Source organism: Pinus tabuliformis, chromosome 5_2 (genome assembly GCF_031772625.1).
Source record: "Pinus tabuliformis cultivar Carrire ecotype Pingquan chromosome 5_2, CPIR1, whole genome shotgun sequence".
Taxonomy (NCBI): domain Eukaryota; kingdom Viridiplantae; phylum Streptophyta; class Pinopsida; order Pinales; family Pinaceae; genus Pinus; species Pinus tabuliformis.
Genome location: NC_142306.1, coordinates 326,503,105 through 326,512,167, shown reverse-complemented (window position 1 = coordinate 326,512,167; position 9,063 = coordinate 326,503,105).

Genomic DNA, 9,063 nt, shown 5'->3' with positions numbered 1-9,063 from the left:
CTACAGATGTTGCACATGCAGCTGTCAGAAGGAAATTCGCTTTTCTTGTGGGTCAATTGAGCTATTGCATGGTGGACTTCAGTTAGAACTCATGTGGTAGAGTTTTGGTGGAGTTGATGGAGTTGTGTTCAGTTTGACTTGGTTAAACTAGTTGTATTTAGTCTAACTGCAGAATACACTAGTGATGAGTGATGTGAATTAATTATTAATTAATTCACTAATTATTAACTCATAAAGCAACTAAAGAATACATCAGTTAACTCAGTGCATGGATAGTTCAATGGAGACAGGTGTTAGAGGTTGAGATTGCTATCAGTTGTGACTATAGTTGTGCATGAGATCTTGCACAATTAGTGGGATTGAGTAATGCCAATGAGGATTGCGTGGTTCAGCCAAGGAAATATGAGTTTGCTTCAGCCATTCATCATTATTCTCATGCAGGATTGCGCAGTGGAGGCAGGCAAGTAGCGGAGGAGATTTGAACCTGTGATTGATTCAGATTTGAGCTAGTTTGTGTGTAATAGGTGGAGATAGTACTGAGTACTTGTGAGGAGTATTGTACTATCTATTGTTACATGTTCTCAATCATTATAATATACTGATAGTGTGGGGTTTTCAGCTGTATGCTTTCCCCGGGTTACATATTGTGTTAATGTGCGCATGCGATTGATGTTTCATTGTTTTTAATGTTGCTAAATTGATGATCAACATAGAGGAGGTTATGTATTATGCATGTATTCCGCAATAGTGTATAATCGGGATAATCTCTGTGAATAAGTGTCATATTATTCAAAATCTCTACATGGTATTGAAGCGGAGTTGATCATCAGAGCTATTATTCAGAAAGTGATTACATTTTATTTCTTTAGGCAGAGTCTGTAATCGGGCTAGGTAGCCTCTGGATTCATCCTTCTTTTGGAAGGTGAGATATCTGGTAAAATCCCATACAGTCAATCTCTGTACGAGAAATACTTTGTTCTCACGAATTTTAGATCAGAAGTGGTTGAGTTTTGAGCTGGTGGAATTCAAATTTGCAGTAGTGTTTTCTTGGTGTCAAAGTTGAAATGTCTTTCAATGGATTGCGATTGGAGTATGCTCTTGAGGGCAGCTCGAATTATATTGCATGGAAAGACAGGATGGAGGCGGTGTTAGATGACAATGGGCTGAAGGAGTTCATAGAGGCTGAGGTCCCAAAGCCTACTGATGCTGATCACGTTGAGGTTTGGCAAAAGAAGACAACAAAGTGTCGAAGGATTCTGTTGGACGGCGTGAAGGATCACATTGTGTCCAGTCTGCATGGAAAGGCTTCTCCATATTTGATGTGGAAAGCGTTGACAGATCTATTCCAAAGCAAGAACGACCAGAGGAAGTTGGCGCTCAAGGATAAACTCAGAAACATTAAGTGTGAGAATGGAGACAGTATGCCCAGGTATCTCATGAAGTTCACCCAATGCCGGGATGAGTTGGGAAGTGTGGGGGTGACTGTCGATGATGAGGACTTGGTGAGCTTGGCTCTCCTTGGTCTTCCGAAGAGTTGGCATTCCTATCAGGACTCTGTCAATGGTTGGGAGAAATTGCCAGGATGGGAGAGACTTTGGTCGGATCTTGTGTAAGAGGAGATCAGGTGGAATACCAGGGACGGATCTTCATCAAAGGCATCTGACGAAGAAAATTGCGCTTTGGCTATTAAAACAAAGAAGGGGAAGGAGAAGGGTTCTCTTTCCGAATCCAGTTCTTCCAATGATGGGAAGAAGGTTGACAAATCGAAAGTGCGATGCTTTCGTTGTCATGAGTTGGGCCATTATGCTACTAATTGCCCAAAGAAGAAGTCCAAGAAGGGATCGGGGAAGGATCTGAAGGTGAGGCACTTGCTTCACAATTTGAGTTGGATTTCACACTCTTCGCATGCATGGTTTCATCCATGGTGGGAAGTGGTTGGTTTCTTGACAGTGGAGCTTCTTTCCACATGACCGGTGACAAGAGTTTGTTCAGTACTTTGGAGGAGAAAGATCTCCAGATACTCATAGCGATGGGTAATGATGAGAAGTATAGTGTCTCAGGTGTAGGCACAGTTATTTTTCAGAGGGAGCATGGAGCTCGCCTTACCTTGACCGATTTCAAGTATGTACCAGGACTGAAGAGAAACTTGGTATCGATCGCGATGCTGGAAGATAGAGGCTGTGATGTAGTCTTCAGTAAGGGAAAGGTTTTCCTTAGACACATCATCACTAGACATGTGAAGCAGATTGGTTCACGGGTCAAGAATCTGTATGCTCTTGAGGTTCAAGATGCATGCAAAGCCTTGAGCAGCGAGGAAACTGATGGAGACTTGGTGGTTGAGAGGGAGAGTAAATTAACTCTCAACATGCAGAGCTAGAAGAAGTCTTAGACGATTGTGGAGGAGCCACGATTGGTGCAACAACTTCAGGAGGTTGTGGAGCAGCCACAATAAGGGAAGCTGAGAGGAGATCGAGTAGAGACATCTACTCATGCAGAGACCTCCAGTAGGGGGAAAATTTGAGCCAGGTGGGCTGAGGGATCGCATGCAGCCATACCTCCAGGTATGAGGTGGGGTGATGTGGATTGATCGTCCCAAGGAGGAGGGGTAGGATCCTTGAGGTACCCAACCTCTTGGATGAGACCTTGCTACGGGAGCCTCGATGTGGAGTAGCAGGAACTGATTGATTGGGTAGAGACAGATACGGATGGAGCGGTAGAGAGAGCGACATTGTAGGGAATTCCAGGACAACGCATAGCTAGCAGGCTGCAGTAATGTGAGAGGCACAAGTGTTTTGCACAGTGCTAGGTGGCACAGAGAAGTGTGCAATGGTGCGAGATGCATGGAGATGTTGCAGTAGAGCAGATGTCAGAGAGGGAGCACTTGTCAGCAGTAGGTAGAGCTTCAACATCAGAGTATGTTCCTAGCCCAACAGAGTGGTCAGTTGGGAGTGTTTTTGTTCCAAGTGTTGTTGGAGCAAGTGGACCGGGAAAATGTGTTGCATGCAGAACATTCCAGAGTTGTAGAATAGGGGTTGCAGATAATCCATATCTTGTTGAGAGGGAGTGTTGAAAATGCAACAAGATGCTGGAGCTTAGTGAAAAGGAGTCGCCTTCGCTAAGTGGGCCTGCAGGCTATTTTTGGCGCAAAGTCTATTTTTAGACATATGGATCATGGTCTATGAGTTGCAGGATGCTATTTGTGGATGATTGGTCATGTTGGTAAAATAGACAGACATCTATTTTTAGACATATGGGCGGTTTCTATTTTTAGACTCTAGGCTAAAAATAGAACAGTCGAATATTATTAGCTCATAATAATATTTGGACTATAAACATTATCTTATCCTCTTGGAGCACTTCAATTTGAGCTACAGATGTGGCACATGCAGCTGTCAGAAGGAAATACGCTTTTCTTGTGGGTCAGTTGAGCTATTGCATGGTGGAATTCAGTTAGAACTCATGTGGTTGAGTTTTGGTGGAGTTGATTGTGGAGTTGATGGAGTTGTGTTCAGTTTGACTTGGTTAAACTAGTTGTATTTAGTCTAACTGCAGAATACACTAGTGATGAGTGATGTGAATTAATTATTAATTAATTCAATAATTATTAACTCATAAAGCAACTAAAGAATACATCAGTTAACTCAGTGCATGGACAGTTCAGTGGAGACAAGTGTTAGAGGTTGAGATTGCTATCAGTTGTGACTATAGTTGTGCATGAGATCTTGCACAATCAGTGGGATTGAGTAATGCCAATGAGGATTGCGTGGTTCAGCCAAGGAAATACGAGTTTTCTTTAGCCATTCATCATTATTCTCATGCAGGATTGCGCAGTGGAGGCAGGCAAGCAGCAGAGGAGATTTGAACCTGTGATTGATTCAGATCTGAGCTAGTTTGTGTGTAACAGGTGGAGATAGTACTGAGTACTTGTGAGGAGTATTGTACTATGTATTGTTACATGTTCTCAATCATTATAATATAAAGATAGTGTGGGGTTTTCAGCTGTATGCTTTCTTCGGGTTACATATTGTGTTAATGTGCGCATGCGATTGATGTTTCATTGTTTTTAATGTTGCTAAATTGATGATCAACGTAGAGGAGGTTATGTATTATGCATGTATTCCGCAATAGTGTATAATCGGGATAATCTCTGTGAATAAGTGTCCTATTATTCAAAATTTCTACACAACACCATGGGTACACTATACCATGTGCCCAAAACCACTACTGTTTAACCAAATCAACCTTGACTCAAACCCCGAGTCAATTTTACCTAACAATTCCACCTTTAAACTTGAGTTGGGGTTCCTTAACTAAACCTAGCCAAAACTGCTAAGTGAGACAACCCTACTCACTCTAGCCCTTACCCCACTCAAATTTTATACCAAGGTATATGTTAACCTGACATCCCCCCTATCACCTAGGTCTAACCTAGATTGTACCGGTGATTACCCAAGGGTACACATGCCTTACCAGGTCTTACAACAATATGCCCATTTACATGTAATAAAAATAAATAGTAACTCCATTATAATTCCTTTTTGTTTGTTTGTTTTGTTTTTGTTGTCCTGATCTATATGCTTCCATCCTCTCGTATTCTAAACTTCAAGCTCTCCTCTTCAGCTAGTTTTCCTTCTCATCCTCATTTGTATATAGAAATAGACTTACACAACCAGTGTATGCACATCTTCAGATCATTCACCAAATCACCATTTATGGTATTCTAGAATCCACCGCCATAATGAACACCAATTCTCATTCAACATCCACAAGTGTCATTTTCCATGTCTACATCTCTTATTCATGCGAGCACCAACATGATAAATACGGTCCTTAAACCTTGGGTCATCATCCCCCACAATGAATCATCGTTGCTGACTGCATTTTGCAATGAAGCTTGTTGGAGGTCTCACCGATGATGAACTCAAAGACACACTCCTATACATATTTCTTAGTATCCTTGAGCACATTTACAGTGGTGGGCAGTGCCTCCTTCATTATTTGCCCCACATTTGGCTATTTGTAGGAACCGATCCTGCTCTTTTGTAGGAAATCATTGTCAGTGATGTGACGTTAACTGGATTCGTTTTCCAACTAGAAGTTGCTATCCAAACTGCCATGGTTCTTTGCCATCCAAAGACAAAGGGGGTTTTTCCAATGATGATCTTGGGCTAGGGCATCATGATTTCATTGCCATTTCTGCACCATTACTAAGCTTCTCTCCTCTTGCTGCTTCACAAGGATTGTACATTCCTCAATGATATCATTCCACATTACAACAATCTTGCAGAACCCTCACACTGTGATTTCATGGAACCCAATCACTACGATCTCTTGGAATTCAATCAGAACAATTTGTGAAATGATGGCACTATGATCTGGTGTACCTTCTCAGCATTTGGGTGCATCTATCGTTGCCATCCTTTTTCACTCTACACAACCACCACAATTCACCTTTTATCACAACGAATCCTCTCCCTCATTGAGTAATGACTTACTACGACTAGTCGAGTAGATCACTGCAATCTTGTGGGCTATCCTTTGTGATCAACCGAGCAGAGATTCCGATCTGCACCTCCAGTGCCCACTTCATCTGCCCCTGCGCAACCTGCATCCACGTTCGTAGTTTGGCACATCTCTTCTTTAGCTGCATGGCTTTCTCCAACATTTCGTACTCAACGATCTAATCACACTATCCATCGATCCAAATGTTCCATTCTCACGCCTTCCACAAGCCACTTTATCTCCCAAACATCAAGATCTCGCTTAAAGTCCAAGGAAGCTACCCTGTCGACGGTGATCATCCACACGTCCTCCCTATGTGCGGACAATAGGATCATCGAGACTGCTCATCTTCACGCCCAATCATGCAACCTGGAACTAAGCATAGTTCACCACAACCTCAAAAAATCTGGGCACCCAATCGACCCTGTGTACCAAAAAATCTCTTTGTTTGTACCAACAAATAGCGAATGGGATCACACCAATCCTATTCACTCACATCATGCTCCTCACACCAACCCACTTGGCTCAATTCGTTTAGCACATTATTTCTCTGGTATTCCGATCAAATATTCCTCTCATGAAAGCTGCCATTGTTCACGATATCTTTTCTTGGTGACAAGATATATTTTCTAGATATTCTAACCATTAAGTTCTAGATCTAGATTTTGCATGAGTCGATTAGATCATATCTCCTTCATTCACCAGGCCAATAAAACCCTTGGCAATAAAAGTGTCCCTCTTAAGCCAAATTTTGGCTCTGATACCAATTGTTAAGAATTTATCAAAGAACATAAATTAATTACGACGATTTATCGAGAGCAACAAACAGAAACAAAACACATAAACAATACAAACACCATTTAATTGGGAAAAACCCCAACTTCGGAAAAATCCACCAAAATGAAATTTCATTATCCTTGGCCAAAACCTTGGCCAAGTGAGCCTACACCACTCACCTCCTTGGCTTACATTTACAATGAAGTCTTCCCAACCTTTTATAGGCTCCATTACATGCAATACCATGGGTACACTATACCTTGTGCCCAAAACCACTACTGTTTAACTAGATCAACCTTGACTCAAACCCCGAGTCAATTTTACCTAACATTATCAACAACATATCAAGACTTACTCCTTTAGAGTGATTGGTCCTCGAATCCTAAGGCCTCTCATTGGGCCAAAATGTTTAGATACTAACTCAACTGGAAAGCACTCACTCAACCTTCCTGGTGATCACTCTTGGCCATAACCTCACTCAACCCTTCATTGGTTAGTGACCAGGTCTAGATGCTGAAAGGCCTCACTCCACCCTTCCCTAGTGAGTGATTAGGTCCAAATGCAGAAATACCTCAATCCACCCTTCCCCGATGAGTGATTAGGTCCAAATGTTGAAATGCTTCGCTACACCCTTTCCTGGTGTGTGATCGGGTCCAAATATTGAGAGACCTCACTACAACTTTACTTGGTGTGTTATTGGGTCTAGAACTTACTCAACCCTTCATGGTGAGTGATCGGGTATCTTCATCGAGAGGCACTCACTTCACCCTACTTGGTGAGCACTTTGGACATGGTATCAAATCAACACTCCCTGTCAATGAGAGGGATAATATCCACAATCCCTAACTTATCTCTAAAGTACATGAACTTCTGTTTTGGCAATGGATTCGTCAAAACGTCAACTTCCTGCACATTTTTAGAGATGTACTCAAACCTTATCACTCTCCTCTTTACCATGTCATGGATGTAGTGGTACTTGATATCAATATGCTTCGACCTGTCATGGAACACAAGATTATATGAAATATTTACACAACTTTGATTATCATTGTGTATCACAGTCGGTTCCAGCTCTTAGTCTAATAACCTTGTTAACAAATTTCATAGCCACAATTGTTTTGTACATGCTTTATTAGATTTAATATATTTTTCTTCTGCAATGTTGAGTGTGACAAATATATGCTTCATTTTCATCTAAGATATCATAAACGATCCCAAATTGAAGCATACTCTTGAAGTGCTCTTCCTATCGTCAACACTTCCTGCCCAATCAACACATGTATAACCTTGAAGTTGTATGTCCTTGTTTGCAACATATCTCAAACCATAGTTCACAATTCCACATAAACATATCAAAATGTGCTTCGCTGTAATCTAATGCTCATGTCTTGGTTCCACCTGGAATTGTCTCAACATATTTACAACAAAGAAAATTTTCAGCCTAGTTTTAACCAATTACATCATCGAGCCAATAAACGATGGTACACAAATGGATCTACCAATATAGATTCAAAGATTCTTAACTTTTTTAGGTTAGTCACCATGTGAGCAACCATGGATTTAGAATACATCATTCCAAATTTTTGAAGGATCTCAATAACATACTTTCCTTGACCAAGGAAGACCTCACCAGGTTTTTGCCATACTTCCAGTCTCAAGTAATAATGCATCAAACCAAGATCCTTCATATCAATTTCCAAAGTCAACTTCTTTTTACACCACATGATGAGAGGCTCAATGTCTGCCAAAAACAAATCATCAACGTATAGAAATAGGATCATAGGTGCATTCTTGACAACCTTAAAATCTAGGTTTGAATTGAAATTGCTCTTGGTAAATCCAAGTCTCGTGAAATAGTTATCAATTCGAGCATACCAAGATCTTTGAGCTTACTTGAGTCCATACATGACCTTCTTTAACTTGCAAACATGAGATTCCATTCAATGCACCTCAAAACCTTGAGGATGCTCTATGTACACTTCTTCCTCAATTACACCATTGAGGAAAGTAGTCGTCACATCCATCTGTTGTAAATTCCATCCTAACAAAGCAACAAGAGAAATAATAGATCTGATGGAGATGTACCTGGAAACTAAAGCAAAGGTCTCATCATAATCTTCTCCCTCTTTTTGGGAGAACCCTCTAGCCACAAATTTCACCTTGTATTTATCAATACTTCCATCTACAACATGCTTGATCTTATACATCCACTTGTAAGTCACCACTGAATTCCCTTCCGTCCTTGGCACAATTTACCAAACATCATTCTTCATGATGAATTGGTATTCTTCATTCATGGCCTCCTTCCATACTTGATGTCTAATTGCTTCTTCGTAAGTGGAAGGTTTTTCATCAATAATATTAGCCATAAGATCTACATAGCTAGAAAACCTTTTAGGTTTCTTAATTTCTCTGGATTTACCATCATGAGCTACATGTCCTTCTACCTCTTCCAATGTAGATCTAAGCCATGATGGTTTTTTGATTTCTGGAACAAAGACTAGATCTACTAGTTCACAAGGCCCTTATGGATATTCATAACTTTCCATAGAACTTGAATACTCTTCCTTTGAAGCCTCATGCTTTTATTCATCATAGGAATCCATGGACACTTCCTTAGTTGAATTCCAATATGAAACTTTGTCATAGAAGGTGAAATCCTGACTAACCTCAATCCATCACTACTTTGGAATGTAGATTCTATAAGCCTTTGATGATTCACTATAACAAACAAATATGCCTTTCTTTCGTGAAGGTTCTAACTTGTTCCCTTTATCCTTAGGA